General features: G+C 31.2%; 1 protein-coding gene and 1 non-coding gene across 2 annotated transcripts in view; one reads left to right on the forward strand and one right to left on the reverse strand.

Annotated features, from left to right (window-relative positions):
- The window catches only part of LOC106687174 (uncharacterized), a 94,551-nt gene that overhangs the window by 17,256 nt on the left and 57,070 nt on the right, over positions 1–20,225 (reverse strand). The window lies entirely within an intron of this gene.
- TRNAM-CAU (transfer RNA methionine (anticodon CAU)) lies at positions 1,902–1,973 on the forward strand. The gene has a single exon. It is a non-coding gene; the product is annotated as a tRNA-Met (tRNA).

Here is a 20,225-nt window from a genome sequence, read left to right on the forward strand (position 1 = left end):
TATATGTATAATGTGTTGCCATAAGAATTACTATATATATTTTTTAAATAGGTTACTTTTTGTACTTGTATCCGTCGGAGCTAGAAATAACGAACAGTGACTTCATTAATTACCTATAATATATATTTTAGGTGGTTAATAAAAGAAAAAGACTAATTTGAAAACAAACCTGACAAGGAATTATAATCAATAGAATAATCAGATGGATTGAAAATGTGTTGTTAAAAAACTAGATTAGCATTTGTTATCAAGTAGTCTATGACTAGAACTAAAGAAAGTAAGCGTCTCCAAAGTTTTTCTTAAATCAGAGGAACAAGGCGGGGGAGCACGGTTTTATCTAAACTTCTTATAGCATGTGATTTATAGCACCATTTACAATACATTAATATTACATTAAGATAGCTTGCAGAAATACATTATTCCCAGATACTGTACAATCTTTATTTATGAAAACATCACTTATGTACACTGCCGAATCCTGTATTGAAAGCTGGAGTCAAAGAAAGAACTCTTAACTTATCAGTTACTTTAGAAGAAATAATTTTTAAATATTAATTGATTCGTTTGACAGTCCATAATGTAGAAAATAAAATATTAAATATAATGATCTTGTGAATCCAATCACACTACAAAATGGTTGATACTCCAAAAGCCTTCTAAATTTATTTTACTTACCTATATATGCAAGTATACGTCTTAAATATTGTAAATATATCAGTAACAATATACTTCAGATTAAAAATATCTAACTATTTAGGTAACTATTTTAATTTTTTGAAAATGGGCCTACTCCAATTTCAAAATAAACGGCCCATTTATAAATAAAAAATATATTTAATTGAAGTATTTTAAAACATCCTAATTAAGAGGTCTAAACTATTTTATAAATATTTGTATACATACTTCATGTTCATTCTATGAATTGTAAAATTGTTTCGAATTAATATTCAGAAAAAAAGTAAGATATAAATTTAATTAATACTTTTTCTTTCTTGATTTATTTTTACGTTTATTATATTAAAAATTATATGAAAATCTACCATACAAGTATACGAGTTTCAAGTCAAAATAAGAAACTTTTACAAAATGTTTACCGTATATTTGAAAAATTTAGCATAGAAACAAGAAGTTTTATGAAACTAAAGTAGTGCATTTAAGGTAGGTATATGCATATGATTATCATTTTTTGTTGAAATCGACAAAACAGACGTGCTACTTTATACCATTTAGCTTACAAGACTTTGACATTTTATAGAAAACAGCTAAGAGGATTTTGATTAAACTAGCTATAAAAAATTACAATTATATGTGTCAAATGATCTCAGGTAGGTCTTTTGCTCATATAAATAGTCAGCTCAAATACCCAATTTTCATAGCAGTTTCCTCTAAAAATACCTTTAATTTCATTAAGTTTTCATTAGCAATAATTTCGCAATTTTAGTAGTAATGAAAACTATTAAATATAATCAATGAAATAATTAACCAAAGGAAAAATACATTCCATGGTTTAAATAAAATTTCAGGAAAGTGAATGAGTAATAATACTCATGTATAATTTACGATTGGAATGTCAAAATTTTATAAAAATCTGAAAGCAAAAAATGTTAAACTAAATTTATGTATTGATTGTTTTCATGTTTCTTTGATTTCTAATAAAAAGTTCTGTTTACAAATACGGAAGTAATAATATAAACATATTTAAGATATTCAATTAAAAATATCAAATTAGGCGAGTAAAATATATTTAATGGATGCCCCTATCATGATTGTTTTGCCATAAACATATATGAAAGAGTGATTTTCTTAAATTTTGTCTAAAATGTTTACTATAATTTTTATTATAATTATAATTATTATTATAAAGCTTTAATAATAATAAAGTGTTGTCGTTTATATCTATAAGCAGAGTGGCGCAGTGGAAGCGTGCTGGGCCCATAACCCAGAGGTCCGTGGATCGAAACCACGCTCTGCTATATTATATTTTAGATCATAGTGATAGATTCTGTTTTATCAAATAATTAAAAATTTAGGTACACCTATTTAACAATATAATAAAAATATCAATTGAGTAAATTTTAAATTATAACAACTCAAAATATAACATAGAAAGTAACTAAGACTAAATTAAAGCACATAAAGCATTTTGTTATACCACTACCCAAACAAATTGCTTTATGTTTCATATATGCATACTGCTTATATTATATGGCTTTACAGTATTTACCATTATCGTTTTAGAATATTCTTAGGTAAAATATTCTCATGCTAGTAAGATACTTCTTGTGGACCTAAAATAGTTGACTCAACTACTTCATACGGATTTTACTCGGAACGTTGTAATTGAATGGTACCATAGTTTCAATTAATAAATCATTTTCGGAATATATAATTCACTAAAAAGTTTGTAAAATAATCTGAAGACGTCCTAATTTAGGGTTCAAAACGTTGTTGGTTAGATTTTCACCTAGGTCAGTAAACATATCATGGCAGCTCCAATAATCTTTAGATATGTCATATCTTCTTGGGTCTGTTTATTCTGTATTAATAGTCTGTTATTAAAATTGTAATTATAAAATTACTGTTATAAAATAAGCAGGAAGTATATATAGAATTAATTATAAAATAATTTAGAACTCTTTCTATGATGTTAGAAATGCTTTCATTAAATATATTAATTTATCGATAAGAAAACCATTTATTTTGAAAGTGGCGTAGGTCCATTTTCCAAAAAATAAGATAGCTTCTCTAACAGTTTCATTTTTCATGAGCTTTTCATTCTGAAGTTAATTTTTACTGATATATTTATTTACATTCATTAAGATTACAAAACACGAAAAATTGATTAATTAATGCGATGAAAATGTTTATTTTAAAAGTGACATCTTATCGTCATCACTAAGTCCCAGTTTTCAAATAGACTTGGAAAACAGTATTTTATGAGTTCACAGCTTTCCATTTAATTATGAAGTACAAATTTAATTAAAAAGTAGCAGCTAAATTATCTATGCCCGATGAATCTGTTATAATTAATTTCAAATGTCGGCATTGTTTCACATGTCTGAATATGTTTGTTGTTTCAACAATTTTCTTAAAATTGGATCGTTTAGTTTAGGATTTACTTGTAATATCAATATTAGATTATATACTTCCTGTACACCATAGATAATAATGATAGGAAAAATATTAATTTTAATATAAAATTGTATATACAGTATAATATTTTTTTGAATTTAAGTTGAATATTTTTTTGAATTTATAATGCGAAAGTACATACATTTATTTTTATTACATGAGAAATCTAAGAAGATTTTTTTTTTCGTACCCTCCATTAATAAGGAAATAGGGAATTAAGGTACAAGGAATATGTTAGCAGAAGTTGGTATCCTTTTTCTACCATCGGTATTTTAAGGGTTATTTAACTTGTACACTGTATGTGCAGAGTCGTCGGCGCCAAGTGCACATTGATACTATGTTGAGCGGGGAGGGTCATCTTTGCTGGTTGTGATAGTATTAGGCTGCCGATCCCAAACCTCGTCCGATGTTAAGAACATCCTCTTGGGGACACCTCCTTGCCATCTCCCAGGTAGGAGAAGCGATTTCCCGGAACAACGAGATGGTGCAGGCCTTCAACCCATCAAAAAATTTGATGTGTCTCCGGCCAATGTACTTAGGCACAGAGGGTAGCTGGAGCTCATCGTGGATGACAGTGTTTCTGGCCCTCTGTAACGCTGTTCCTCTTACTATCTTCCGAAGGACAGAGTTCTGGAAGCTCTGCAGTCTGTTGAGTGTGGTTCTATACATGTGTTTGAGCGCACCGTAGAGCAGCGTCGGTCTCATGACAGCTTTGTATATCTGGAGCTTGAGCCTGACCGAGAGATGCAGAGATTTTAGCAGATGATACAGTCGATAGCTCTTCTGAGGGTCGAGCTTCAGTCTCACGAACATGGCAAGAAAATGTGAGATGGCGATTGAGTGTGACTCCCAGATAGAGCAGGGAGGTGGATATCCGTTGGTCCACCTCATCAATCCTGAAGTCAGTAGGCAGTGACTTCTTACCTTTTTGGTATGACATCACGATAGCGTCTGTCTTGGCGGGATTCACTGTAATTTCGATCCGCTTGAGTTCGGCAGCGATGGTGTTAGCCGCTTCCTGTGCATGAGACAGCGCAGTTGTAACATTAATGCTGGAGGCATAGATGCCGATGTCATCCGCATAGGCAGCAACCACTGCCTTCGGGTGCTGGATCGATACCACCTGGGCTGTGAAAAGCACGAATAGTATTGGTCCCAGCACAGAGCCTTGGGGCACTTCAAAGGTGGTAGGAACAGGAGTCTCCTCCCAGCTCTCGCCAACCCGTTCGACGATAGACCTTCCGCTGAGGTAGTTTTCAATCAGCCGGCATAGAGTGGCGGGAAACTTGAAGTCTTCCAGTCGGCGGATGAGAAGCAGATGTGAGACACTCTCGAAGGCCTGAAAACAATCCAGATATATAAGCGCTGTCACCCTGTTCATGTGCATGTGACCTAGGGTATGTGATTGCAGTTTGGCCAGATGATGCTCACACGCGACCTCCACTCTGAAAGCCAGTCTGCTCAGGTGGGATTACTGCTTCTTCGGTGCAGTGCTTCATCAGATATTGAAGGATGAGTTTCTCGAGAATTTTGCTCATATGCGAGAGGAGGCTAATGGGACGATAGTGCTCAGTCACATCACCCTTTTTATCAGGCTTGAGTAGAGAAACGACAATAGCTCGCTTCCAGATGGTCGGGAAGTAGGATATCCTCATGCATGCGTTGAAGACGTTAAGGAGAAATGCCTAACCCCTCCTCGGCAGCATTCTAAGCAGCACATAAGGAATACCATCCTCTCCGGATGCCCTGTTTCCCTTGGTAAGTCGCAGCGTTGACTCAAGCTGGTTGAACGTAGAGAAGATTGTCTTCTCATTAGGAAATGGTTATGAGCTTGGTGGTGATGAGGGAGCACTATTCGTCCTCTCAGCATCCCTAGCGGCATAACTGGCAGCGAGAAGATCCGCTAGTTCCTCAACTGTCAATAGGTCGTCGCCCGGTGTGAGATGCACACGAAGGTCCGCACAAGTTTCCAAAACTGACGATGATCGTCATGCGCCCTTCGCAACTAGTCATGCTATAACATTGTTTTCCAATCCCGCATGAGGTTGGGAATCTGCCGTGTCATCGCAATGATGGCAGGTTTCAAACCAGAGTCCCTCATCTGATTGAAGATATTGCAAAGATTGTTACGCTGACCTTGAGGGCGAGAATGTGCTGCGGCGGCTTCCTGATGGCGTTGGGCTGCGGTGCAAACTTGGGGATAGTCAAGTGCTGACCTCTACAGCCTCATCTACAACTTCCGACCTCAGCAGTGGAGTTATCCGTTAAAGGGCCACTTCAACACAGAACTTGAACCTGTGTTGAGATGGCCTTTCCACGGATAACTCCACTGCTGACGTTCTAAGAAGAATTTAAAACGTCATTTTATTTATTTTGAGGGTAGTTTCAGTCTATTCAACCTCATAAAAAGTTTATTATTTCTTAGATAATGTTAATTAAACTAATCGGGATGATAAATTTGACGCCCTTAGAAACCCCAAAACGTTTTACTATGTTATCTGTAATTTTTTTAATTTAATGGAACCTGAACCAATATTTTGAGTCGAAAATAAATGGACTTACGCCACTTTCAAAATAAATGTCTCAAGTAATAATTCTTACCGGAAACTATTCTATTCTATTCTTTACTTTTTCCCCAAATCATGTTGATTTGTTTAAGCATTCCAATTTCTAGGTAATCGAAAATAAAACAAAAATTGTACAACTTGACTGGAATAGTGCAAGCTAGAATGGAAATGTTGAGATTATCTTTAACTAATGTTGAACAATTGGTATGTGTAAATCGTTGTGTATTATGTAAGAGTATTATTACAGTATTGACATTTGGGCGGTAATTAGTAATTGTTCAAGTTTGTATGACCTATTCTTAATCTGGGTATAACTACCTCCTCCCAGCGATTGGTTTGATGTGGTCCATGGTTTAATTTTTTGTTTAATAATTTTTAATTTGCTTGCCGGGCTTTAATCCACATGGCAACTAGCTGATATTTCATTTTTCATCGGAAGACTTATTTCTTGGGGTGTCAGAATAGCCGCGCCCTGACCTGGAAAAGCAAGTGCTTGTTTGACAGCCACCAATTGCCAGCGATCCCCACGTGACCGGCACCCATTTAAAGAAAACAGTTTTCCCAAATAAAAATTTGTATTGAAATAACAAAATTAATCAATCAGAAAATTATGGGGACATTTTATTTTTAAAGAAAGGAGAGCTTTTTTTATGAATATATTTGGTGATTTTTATCTGTGACTAATAATTAAACTAATTAGTTTGCTAAATAATTAAAATTAATAAATCTTCGTTTGTTAATTAATTAGAATTAGTAATCTAACATATATCCCGTTCTTTAACACTTCTGTAGTAATAAACAATATACATAAGTATATCTCAACACTAATTAAAACAATTAAATACACCAGTAGCCTTCAAAACTACTATTGTTGATTGTAAGAGCCGATTATCCAACCCATGATCTCAACATCCTCACAAATCCGGATTTCTCTAGATGTTAGTAAATTTCCTTTATTATTTGATTTTTTCATATTATGTAAGAACCATGAGTAACTAGATACTCATGTTAATGCTTCGTACGATGTTATTTTAGGCATAATTTTCAGGGATAACTCAGATAATATGTGGTTATTGAACCGTTAACCTTCTTGTTATTGTTGACTGTATGATGTTTGTAGATGTAGAATCTGGCAATTGACAGCGAGATCGATTCACTCTTCTCCCTGTCACCAGCTGCTTTTGTTTGGCTGACAAAGTCTGACCACAAGTGATATCGTTTTGGAAATATAGTACTTTAAATTTTAATAATAATAAGCTCGTAGATAAAAAATGCAAAAATATTCGTTGTTATTTTTAATAATGAAGATTTTTGTATTTATCTTTGCCTCATCCACTTTTAATAAAATAAATAAAAAATAACAGAAAAGGGAGAAAGAAAAAAATGTTAATGATAACAGTAGTACTAACTAAATAAATGAAAAAATATATGAAATGATAATAATAAAGAAATATATAAAATAAAGAAAATTCTATCACGTTTAGCATAAATAAAAATATGAATCTTTCTATATCAATAAATATAAGTAAATAAAATAATTTATGTACAAGAAAAAGAAAATTAAATTTAAGCAATAATTGAATAAAGAAACAACACACTTATTACTGTCTAACTGATTCTATATCGTGGACTACATTTAGATAAACAACAAGCTTGGAACCCTCATACGAGACTGAAAATACAGTAGAATACTCTTCGTCTTCGACTATTTACTTACTAGAAAAACGGTCTAAACTTCCAACAAATGACCAAAGACTCATTTATATGACCATGATAAAGTATATTTGAACTTTGAAGGCTCCACTAAAACCATCGAGCTCGTCTCATATTCAATCATTATAGTCCAAAATCCTTCGTTAAATCCATAATGTACGAATAAAGTCATCCATAAGGACCTCACTGTTGCATATTTTGCCGATCCTGACCGAATGAGATTTCAATCATTGCTTGATAAACTCTCTGACTCCGACACTCATTCGTCTCTAGCCTTCCCTTTTCTTCATTACCTGATAATCCTCCTAGGTCTCTGAAAAAGAGATGGCCCCGAGAACTTCTACAATACAAATGTTATTGCATTGCAATCAATGGATGGATTCTCCACATGACTGTGTAACATAATTCACATCACACTTGCTTGTTGTATATATTTTATAATTCTATTTTAAATATAAATATATAAAATATACAATAAAATAAAATCTTCAACCTTTTAGTGTTAAAAATCAAATGATCTTTGTCAATCGGATGATTTCTTACTGTATAAAATTAAATTTGTCTATAAAAAATATCATTTCCTTAAAACTTGTAACATCTATCATATTTCACTCATATCTTGATACATCATTTTTGTTCTTTGTATTTTATTTGTATATACATCAGTTTGTATTTTGTATTTTTTTTATTTGTATTTATCGCCATGATATATTCTATTCTTTCGTTTTCACCATTCCTTTTTACTTATCACCTCTTTAATTATAATTAAATATCGAGCTAATGAGGTAGCATTAGGACTAGAAGACACTAGCTGAGGTTTGGCAAGTAGTAACCTCAGTGTGGCCGAGATCCGACCTTGCCAGATACCACATCCTAACCAGAGAGTCTGGAACCTGAGAGTTAATGGTGTTTGTGTTGCAGCCACCGTAAAACCATGTTATTATTTAAAGGCCCCGACGTGCGTATCGCGGCAGTTTATGTGACAATCAACACCCACGCTCATGTTGTTAGTTTTTGAAAAGGTCTTGGAAACTGTCTGGCGATTTCCGAAAGGTCGATGTTAAACAACTTTGCAATCATAATCCGGTGAACATATCTAGCTGGGCTGGCTGAAAATATTCTATTTGATTAACTGGATATTTATTCAACAATATTCATATATTCAAAATATATATTTTTAACTTTAAATTTAAAAATAAATTCTACCTAAAATTTCGATAATAACCAACTAATTTCGATCTAAACATATTAATATAGCTAATTAATAAGGTTAGATCGAAATTAAATAAACAGTGAAATTAAAAAATGTATTAATGGCAATAATTTTTTATAAAATTTTAATTATTTTAATTGTTGTACTGTTGATTGTAAATATTTTTATTTGAAGAACTTGATAATGGGCAGAACAGCGCGAAACATTTTTCAGATGACACAAGGTATAATGAAGTAGACAAAGGGTATAAAATAAAATCCTGAAACGAAAGTTTTAAAAAATAAAGCCCTTTGAAACATAAGTCGTAGGATTACAACTAATTATTTATATTTTAAATAATTTACTCTTAGAGATTTTTTGACCATCATCTCCAGCATTTAGATACTTTCTAGTATAAAAAATTAAAATAACTTAACAATAAACTGTATCTTTAAAGAATGTCGTCCATTCTGCCCATTGATGCATGGAATGCTTGTTTGTTCTTGTTTAAAGGCGTACAAACTTTTGGTCATCAATGCCTATGGGCCGTTTTAATTAAAAAGTTTGTACAGCTAATTGATGCAATGATGTTCTTTGTCTTCAAACCGTATATTTACACTAATTTATGATGATGCAATGGTGAGCCGTAATAAAATGAAAAATTTGATTTTTAAAAATTGGAGATTGGAGTATTGCTTAGGAAAAGGTTGGGGGGTCCTGGGATAGATTTGAGAGAGATCCAATTGTGATAGCTTTAGTCTTTTCGGCATTTAAAGTAAGTTTATTGTCTGTTGCCCAAGTGCTTATACTATTGATGTCTTCTTGTAGTTTTAGAATGAAATTTGAGGCGTCATGAGGATTGAAGGAAAGGTAGATTTGTAAGTCGTCTGCGCCTAGTTGATACTGGGAATGCTAAATGACAAGTGGAAGATCATTGATATAGATAGAGAAAATAGTAGAGGATAGAGAGGAACCCTGAGGTACACCCTTAGAAAGTGGTAGGGAGGATTATTAGGAATAACAACATACTGTATACGACTGGTAAGGAAGGATTGAAACCATCGTAGAGCACTAAATGATAAAGAGAGACTATGAAGTTTAGAAAGGAGGATATAGTGATCGATGGAATCAAAGGCTTTTAAAAATCAAGAATAAGGATGTTGCGATTTATTTCGTTAGAATGTTTATTACATTTTTACCCTCTTTAATTTATTCGTTTTTTCCTATTTTATTTTATTAATTTAGTATTTTTATTTCATCACCTACAGTCATTAAATTTATCTGTTGAAATACTTTCCACTGATGACCGCGTTGTTTTATGTCATTAAATAAAAGAACAAACCAACCATCTAATATAAACGGAGCTGTTTTCCAAAGCTCCCATCGAGGGTCATTTTTTCAGGATGATAACTATTCATCTGAGGTCAATCGTTTAGTAATTAATAAAAAAAATATAGTACTTTTTTTGCATCCCCCTTATGCTCAAACTCGTCAAGCGGTATTAAAAATGCTCAGAGGAAGAAAGAATTTATATAGGTCAGGGGTAAAAATTATTAATTTGTCTCCAATTTTCTGGGCCTTTCTTTATAGCCTCTAGGATACGTTATGTAACCTTAGACCTATTTCTGATTCATTTGTAATTATATTTTATACTTATTATTTCGTTTACAGGTAAATATTCAGTTTTAATTGGAATATTAAAATTAAAATTAGATGCCTCATAATTCATTATTATTGTTGTGCCTAAAAAAAGATTTCAGCAGTAACTCCTCGTAAACATAAAAAAGAAATATTATAACTTTTGAGATACAAATATATCGTTTAAGTTCCAATCGTGAATTAAATCATATCGGCAAAAACCATATAGATAATGTTTTTAACTTATACAGTATCTTAATTTTTTTTTAGTTGTTTTAATATTTTTTTACAATTTTACCATGGGATATAAAACCATTCCCTACCCATACCCAAGACCCATGTGAATATTTTGTGAGATACGTTTCCGTTTATTTAAAATTTCACAAAGAATGTATGTTCATTGTTTCTGAAAATCACAATACATATCCCTTGGTTTATCAGAAAAAGACAATTTATTCGAGAAATTCAGGTGATATCAATGGAATAATTCATTAACAGTAGAGATACGTTAAATTCCAGTTACCAGTTAAATGTGCAGTGACTACTTACATTGTTGAATATCCAACTGTCGACTGAATAAAACTGCATGCATTAATAAGATTGAACTAAAGGCATTCTTTTAACATTTTGTATTTTTTTTTATAAATATTTGTTCATTATATATTCTAGTTATCTATTTTATTAATTCTATAAATATTACTTGATTGGTTTTTCTTTTATTCATCAATGCCACAACTATTATTATTAATTTGATTATTTTTAATAATAATTTATTTTTTATATTGAAACGTAATAATGAATTATAATATAATATTTTTGATATGAAGCACAATAAGTCTTTCGGGTTCAGTTCAATGACGTCTTGAGGTTTAATTATTGCCTGTCTGTAGACCGTAGGAGGACAACGTACTCCTTTAGACAAAGTCAGTAGGTGGAATCTACCAGAATTTTCATCTTGAGATTACATTTTAGCGAGAAATAGCATCTTGATGAGGAGTCCCGTTATTATACGTGGTTCATTCCTTGGCAAGTATATGTAAAACTTTGTATTTTCCTTTGACAAGTTGATGGATATTTTGAATTGTTTCACATCAGTTATTAAGACCGAGTATGTTTTCTTCTTGGGTGCGCGGTGGAATCGAGATAAGGCACGATGTTACTAACTTTAAGGATCCGGGTTCAAATGGTAGAAAAATGTTTTCTTTGAGTCAACCCTGTGGGGTTCTGGAGCCCTGCTTGGGTCTACCCAAACTCAAAATTCTGACCAAATCACTTCCTTGCACAACCGTTGGTCTAGAACAGTACTTCCTTACAAAGTACTGCATCCTTAACCCTACATGGGTTGTAGCTGTAAAGATTTTAATTTTTTTTAATGTTTTCTTCTTATCTGGATTCAGTTTCATTCCTGACAAGAAAATATTCTTCAGTAGCACTTATGCAAATATATATGGCTCATTGCCAACTAGTACCGTTTTGAGCCCATACTTGCCAGCTCATCCTTTCTTTCTTAATACTGTCTTTTTCTTCGTTAATACAACTGTCCCCCAACCATCAATAATAAATCTGCACCGCTACAAACTATGAAGGGTGAGGAGTGCAGTAATTTGTAAGTACTGTTACTAGACCAATGGTTGTGCAAGGATATGATATAGTCAGAATCACGCTTGGTCACCAGATTAGGTAGGGTTGCAGCTTTGTAAGGCTGGATGGACTCCGAAGAGTTCCAGAACTTACAGTTACAGTAACAGGATTGATAATTATCTGTCATATCTAGATTCGAACCCGGATTCTTCGAGATTGTAGTACAGTGCCTTACCACTGAGCCACGCTGCTCTCCCCTTCCTACCAGTAACAAGCTAAAATGTCTCAAGTAATACATCGTAAAATTTATCATGTAAATACATTAAATTGCTTAAAAAATACATTTAAAAATATTAATGGGTTTTTTAAAAAGAAGAATACTTAAAGAAGAATTATAGTTTCTTACTAAAGAAGAATTATAAAGAAGAACAGTTTTTCACACCAATTGCATGAGTCACGTACCAATGGTAATTTTCTCTATGTATGGCATAAAACCTCACTATTTTTCGTTCCAAAATATTTTTCAATTAATCTTTCTCTATATTTGAAACTTATGTTATCGTAGGGAACTTAATTTAAGTTATATCATCTCAAGGATTGTTTAATTTGTTATAATCTAAACATTGTAATATCTGGTAAACCGCTATGAAACTATATTTGACTGTAACAAATTATTATTTATCTTGTTATGCAGTGAGACAGCTCAGTGGGTTCAGGAAACCTCTCGAGGCACAACTATATTATTTCTTAAGATATAATTTAAAGATGAATTTCTTTATTAAGCAACACATATCAAAAATTTAATATATTTTTTTCCGAATCTTTTTAAATGTGAATAAAAATATTTGATAGATTACAGACACCACTTAAGATCAGACCATGCTGATGTTAATGTCGATAAATATTAATATTTTAAAAACTATTTACTATGACAATTTCTAATCATTATTATTTAATTGCAATAAATAGTTTTCCTCAACTCCCTAAGATCTAAAATTATTGCTTCAAAAGAATAAAATATCATTTGGATTTAAAAGGAGCCAGTATTCATAAAAAATAACCAAATGCAACAAAATGATAAAGTGTTTCTCATATCTTAGTTATAAACAAAGTCTTCTAAATTGGCTATGCAATATTAAAATAATATATAGTAATATATATTTCATTTATATAATACGAATAATTATATTCTATTAGATGAATAATACATTTGTATACTTGTTTATTTGATGTATTATTTTTTTATTTATTTTAATAGGTAATTTGGCCAAAACATAATATTTTTTCTTTGAGTTCTTTTCTAATCTATTTATTCTGATGTATAGAAATTTTTCATAAATTATTGTGATATTTAAGAAATTTTTAATTTATCAGTTTAGTGTGATTGACTTAAGAGGTCGAAATACTTTTTAAAAAATGGAACAATATCAAAATATTTAATAATTAAATATAAGCCACGTTGCAAACTGAAAACGTAATTCAACAAAGTTGGCGTAGATGGGTGGTTGCCAATAGGTGCAGACCCAAGGAAGAATAATGCCTGAGTTATTGAAGGTTTGTTCTCTTGGAGGCCGTGACACCTTCCTTGAAAGCCGGCAGTTGGTAGTAATCGGTCGACCTACCGGATCCGGCTATTCGCAATCTGATATGCAAATTAGAGTAATTGTAGAGCTAGTCTTTTGACAAACGCTGAATTCTTTTTTTTAATTTTAAGTATCTTTATTTTTATCTGTTTGTTCCATTACTTTACCTTTTAATTACAGAAAAATGGTTAATTTTCTTTTGTTTATAACTTTAGACTAGTCTAAAAACTGGACTACAAATTGCCAATATTTTTTTTTACTGAATTCAAATAAATATTAATTTTGGTGATTTTTTTAGTATTTTAATTGCATATATAGCTCTAGAAAAACTACTTAACTTGTCCAAAGATTATTTGTTGACGTAATAAGCATTGGTTGCTAATAAATATTTTTTCTGCTATTTTTGTACCTTTCTTGTTAGGATCATCTTTCAATATCAATCATTTTAATTCACATTTATGTGAGAGGTTTCTGTGAATTATTTAGTATTAGAATTTTATCAATAAGTCTAAAACATAAGATCATCTTTAGTCATAAAATTTTATTATTATTGAAATGGCCATAACGTAATGGCCAATCGCAATAGCTCAAGATCCTACTAATTATCTTACATAATTAAGTCCGCTAATTTAACAACGAAATTTTTACCAAGATGGAAAAATTAATTATAATAAAGTGAATGGAAGTAAATGACATTTGAAGTCTATTTTAATTTTTTTTGCTTTTTCATTAATATATTAATAAAACTTCATCATAAGAAATAGACAAAGGGCAATAAAAGTTCCATAAAAATAAGAATCGGGTTAGGATTTCAGTTAGAATAATGAACTAAGAACAACACAAAAATTCAAACACCATGTCTTAAACAAAAACACAACGCTAACATAACTCAGACGAACATTTAAAAAAAACAGAAACAATTATAGTTGCTCAATTCCACTTTTACTTACTATTTAATAAAAAATATCACACTTTTTTCTTATATTTTTTCCGAGATAAATGAAAAAAAAATGCTGATAATTATATTTTCTCCGTATGTACGAATTTAAATTGATTTTTTTAATAAGAAAAGAAAAAGTCAACCTTTATATATAATCATTTAAAAAAAAATCTATTGTTCCTAGTCTGTCAACTAATAAGATCAGAACCACAAATAATTATTTAAATTCCAATAATTCATTCATGACTTATTGGTCTTAACTAGCTCTTTTGCATGATTTGCAGAAAAATGTAAATGTGTTGATAGGTGGAAGTATAAATGATATAAAAATAACCAATTTGCTTTAACTTATTTATTTATTTATTATTATTATTATTATTATTTTTGATAGGATCTAAGGAAAGGAGTTAGCTCAGCCAATTATTAATCAAGGCATCACATATAGGACTCCTGCCAATATTAGATGAGTTTTGATCATGATAGAAAAATGTATTTAATATCAAAATGTTCCAATCGCAAAACATTAAATTAAAAAAAAAATCAAATCAGAATATTTAAATATTAAGCTTGTCCAAAATACAAAATAAAACAACATAAAAATAGCAATTTAGCATGTTTATTTCAGAAATAAACTCAACTTTGGATTCTATACCTCAAAAAATAGTTGTTCATAACTTTTATAAAAATAAAAAAAAAAAAGTATTAATCCTAGAAAAAAAAAATCGTTGAAATAACGATTTTAACAAATAATAGATTATTCCATATTTTTATGATAATTGAAAACATTTCTTTTTCTAAAACTTCAATCCACCTCCATCCATTTATAGTTTTATCATAATATTATTTTTTTTTTGTCTGCAATTTTCTACTGTTTCACATTCATAATGCATGATCCCAAAATTTTGCACAAACTTGCACAAGAATGTAAGAAATTTAATATATGTGCAAGAAATATGTTTTTTGAGACTAAAACTCTAACCTTGTTATATTTAATATTTAAAAGAGGTTTTAAGAAAGAAATGTTAGCCCAAAAATAAATTTTCTTTTCTTGTAGTATTCTTTTCAATCGTGTGCTTTACCTTTGAAATGGGCTGGTTTATTTAGAATTTATAGCTATATAAAACATAAAAATAAATGTACAAGTAATTGTTACATTTCTTGAGCAGTTGTCCTGAAGTCGTTATCGTGCGGTTAGCTTTTATAAAGTTCAAGGCTGAAAGAATTTAAGAACTTTATTAAGTATAGAAAAAAAGTACAGCAATGCCAATAATCCGAGGGATATTCTTATCTCTCAGTTGCAGCCACCTTTCAGATAATTGTGCCGTTTCTTAAATGAAAATTGAACCCCCCACAATTATTGAGCTGCTGAGATAAACGGAAATCTTACTGGCACAGTTCTAACCTTCATAAAAGAAAATGTCAGATCCCGTTCCCTGATCCTCGAAAATGAGGCACCGGTAATGTCAGCTGATGTTAGGAATTATTTGCTTGTGAATAAATTTAGGAAAATAGGAGTATCCAGGAAATAAAGGATAATTATAACAAAATATACTATAATTATAGGATCATTTTTGAGTTGACCATTTCCCAGGACTCTTAATATAACTTATAATTCTCCGTCCAAGTCGAATAAGCACCAAATTTATCTATTTATTGGAATAAATAAACACCAACAAATGGAATAAAAAAAACACAGGAAAACTTCTTTATCAAATGTGGGCAGGCAAAAGTGTTTTACATTGCCTACGTTTGGAGTCTGTGCGTTCTCTTGGAAAGAAATAAGATAAAATTGAAAACAGGATGAATACTATTGTAATCATAGATAAGCAATCAATCATGTATAGAAAATGGACCACTGAAATAAATTTTAATTATTACATTCATTTTATTAATATTTTATTTATTTATTGATATTTACTACTGTATTTACATATAATAAATTTGATGCTAAATTATAATGGTATGATTCAAAAATCAAAAGAAACTACACATTCGTAAGCACTCTGATCACATTTCTACAATAGCTGGTCTCGAGGCCATCTTCATTCCTGACGCCTCGGAGGATTGTCAGGAATAGAGGAGGAAGCAAGTGCACGATACTAGTGGGTTTGGGTGGTTAGGGAGTTTATGATGGAAAGATTCTATTCAGGTTCGGGCTATATAAGTTGAATTATGGAACATTATGATATTTATTTTTGATTTTATTTGTGAACATAGAGAATTGAACGAAGGATTTTGGATGTAAAGATTAGATACGAGAGGAATTCAAATGTTTAGTAGAACCCCAAAGCTAAAATCCATATGTCCATATAGGCCTTATTATAGTCTTTTGTAATGAATTGGAAGCTTAGACCGTTTCTCTAGTAGGTGCTGTAGTAGTCGGAATCGACGTACAGTTTCCTGTCATGTTAGTATTGTGTGAGGATTCTAGGTTAGTCGTTTCTCTTTCATTGAACTAAATCATAAAAAAAAAAACTATGTTGACGTTCAGGATATTCAATATTTCTGGCGATTTTAAAACTTATATTAAATCTAACCAATGACGGACTTTAAATAGTATCAATAGTATATTTAGTACTTCGCCCAAGACTCTTCCCACGAGAAATTCTTGGATGGAGACCTTTTATCTCATTCGAGAGGAAATAGAAGGTTAAATAGCACAACAATATTTTCTTTTTAATTTATAACCTTTCAATTTTTTGTTATTGTAACCGTTAATCAACCCCTGGTTCGGGTGCCCTATGTGGAAAAGTAAAGCTTGATCATGAACAAATCACCTCCGTCCTCAATCGTTGTTCAAGAAACAGTAATTCCTTACAAAGCACTCAACGCCTGATTCCGGAGTTGTTGTGAACTAGGATATTTTTTGTTTTTATTTTTATTTTTAAGGATATAAATTATTAAGAAATCAGAGAACCTTTGATACTTGGGGTATGGGGTAAGTTTCCCGCTTTGACCCTCCTGATTTTACGTCCCCTCCTAATGTAAATTAACACAACTCAAACTGTTGAATAAATAAATTTTCTTTAAAGCCTGTATTTTTTTTTTTGGAATATCTTCAAAATCCTGTAATCACACTTAACGCCATGTATATTAAAATGTACATATTTTGTAATTAGGCAGTAAATAGATTTAATTACTTTATTTATTTTGAATTTTCGTTGGAAGTTGGCTTTGTTTTAAATGAAGAGAATTTAGGCTTGTGGTGTAGTGTTTATATAGTGAAATACCAGCCAATGGGATTATTTGCCACAACAATACAACAAGTTTTGGACTAAGTTCAGGAGCCTAAGTACAGTTGCCCTGTGGACTTGGGTTGGTACAGGCAATCAGTCGCTTTGTACTGAGTAATCATCAGACCTTGCTGCGTGATCTATTGGAGCTCCACTTCGATTTGTGGGCCCACCTACGTGGATTGAGATCTACGTCTTCGACCTTTCGGAAAGGACTTCTGGAGTTTATCAATTTGTAAAGAAAAAAAATTATAATCAGCTATTTGGTAATTTCGCTTGTTTTTAAAATTTAATTTTGATTAAATCGAGGGACTTTCTTTTTAATTTTAATCGTTGTTCCATATTTTAATGTTTGAAGGTTTCTTTTTTAAAAATTAAATTTATGTATTTTTTTTTGTATTTACTTAACAAATAAATGTTTCGATCCGAGCCAGCGTTATTTTTGTTCTTTAGTTAAGCTTTCCTACAAAGAGATGGAGTCGGTTTGTGTAAAATGTGAAATTCATAGTATATTCAATAATTAGACAAGGCTAATTTCTTCGAAATTTATTTTTTTTTTAATCAGTGTTCTAAGATTATAGACAAATAAAATTGTTTTAATTTTATTGCAATATATAACAAATAGGCGATTACGTTCAATAAAAAATAAATTGAATTTGAGATATCTCAATCTCTCTGAATCATAAAATAAGACGAATCCTTGCTCTCTTCAGAATGTATGCTCTCCCATGGGCTACAACCTAAGAAAACATTTTAGTTCGAACTGCAGATAAAACCGCACATTGCATAATACTTGTAAGTAGGGTACCAACTTGTTAATCGTGAGGAATGAACAAGCTTCGCACTGCTCACAGTTAACGATAACCGAAATCATATGTCATTGACGCAAGGATCCTCGGGCTGGTAGCACAGAAATCATTGGGGAGCGCAATCCAGGAAGGGATAATCAGTTTGCAGAGAAGGTTTCATCAGATCACGCTCCGGCTGGCAGCAAGCCCCCAATCAGCGCGGCCGGGGCACCCTGAAATGTTCCTCCGTTGGTCACAGACTGTCGCAAGGGCCGTCGCATAACGAAACTCTTGCAATATGTGGAGTAGTACTTCTAGTTGCTCCTTATGTCTTTTGGTAATTGCATCTTTACCGCAGTAACCAATGGTGGTCATGTTTCTCGTGAAAGCTAACTGAAGGGCACGTAAGAGGGTTTTGATTTGATCTTTGTTCAATTAAATGTATACTGAATAAAGGCTAAAATTATATGTGTGAATGAAGCTGTGTCAACCTCAGTATTATGTTAAGATGTTTAAATTAATATCTCAAATTCATGTTTAAGATCTTTGCTTTATAATATTTATTTGTAATTTATATATCTTTTATCCTATGAATTTATTTTATAAATAAAATAATTTGTATCCAATGCGAGTTGTCTCAAAACACTATTACTTCTTCAAAATGTCCAACGTTTCGGCCTCAAGGGCATTCAATTAAATAACAGCTTTCATTTAATTTACTCCTCACATCCAACAATTTAAGACTTTTGCAGGTTATACTGTCCAGATAATTAATTTCAGTGATATTTATATTTATTTATTTAATACGATTATTAATGTTTTTTTTTTAACAATTATTTATGGGGAAGGGAGGGTATAGTCTCATAAAAGAGACATCCCTAACATAATATACAATGGTATAAATAAAAAAAAAAGATTAAACAAATAGATAAAAATAACAATTCTTAATAAGAGAGAAAAGTAAGTTTAATAACAAAAATAACGACATTCGGAGACCAAACATAACTAACAATTAACATCTAATGGAGACTAAAAGGTTAATTTAAAAAAAAGAAAGATAAATAATAAATAAAAGAGAAGTAATGTCAATAATAGAATTGGTAAATATAGGATTTATAACAGGATATCCTGCAGCAATCTAGGCTACAGTCTTCGGGTTAAGGTTGGATTTCCCAAGTTATAAGTCACTGCTCCTATAGCTGTTGGAAACTGGGAGTGGAACTTCATGAATCGTTTTTGATGCAATCCTCTATTGACTCCATTTGTAATTCACGATGCAACGGGCTATTTCTTACAATTCAAGGAGCATACGCTGCGATTCTTAGGACGAATTTCAGTCAACTAACTCTATGAAATAATAACACAATAGGGGATAAATTATTTATTATTAGGCTTGCCATAGCTTATGTTTACTTGTAGCTTTTTCGTTCAAGTTTTAAACATTCAATTACAGATTAATTTAATACTATTATCACTATGTTATTCCACAATATTTTTACTTACAAATAATTGATTTCTTTTAAACTGCAATTTGGCCTAAATTAATATTTAATTTATTATTGAAATTCATATCAAAGTGAATTGTAAACAGTAAAATAAAATTTAGCAATATTATTCCTTATGTCTGTTTAAAAACTCACTGTATAATTAACATTTTCTGAAATATAAATAGATTCTTCTTATTCATATTCTTCTTTTGAATGTATTATTTTTCAATTCGACCATCCTCAGTGACAATCTTAATAAAATTTTATTCCAACGATGGTCAGTCCAACAAATTATCCTAATTAGTGAAATTTAACATTAAAATAAAAATTATTTATTAGTCACCTTCTTTGTTAAAAAATTATCACAACTA

The sequence above is a fragment of the Halyomorpha halys genome, unplaced genomic scaffold (genome assembly GCF_000696795.3).
Source record: "Halyomorpha halys isolate HHAL.00 unplaced genomic scaffold, Hhal_1.1 Scaffold921.1, whole genome shotgun sequence".
Classification (NCBI taxonomy): Eukaryota; Metazoa; Arthropoda; class Insecta; order Hemiptera; family Pentatomidae; genus Halyomorpha; species Halyomorpha halys.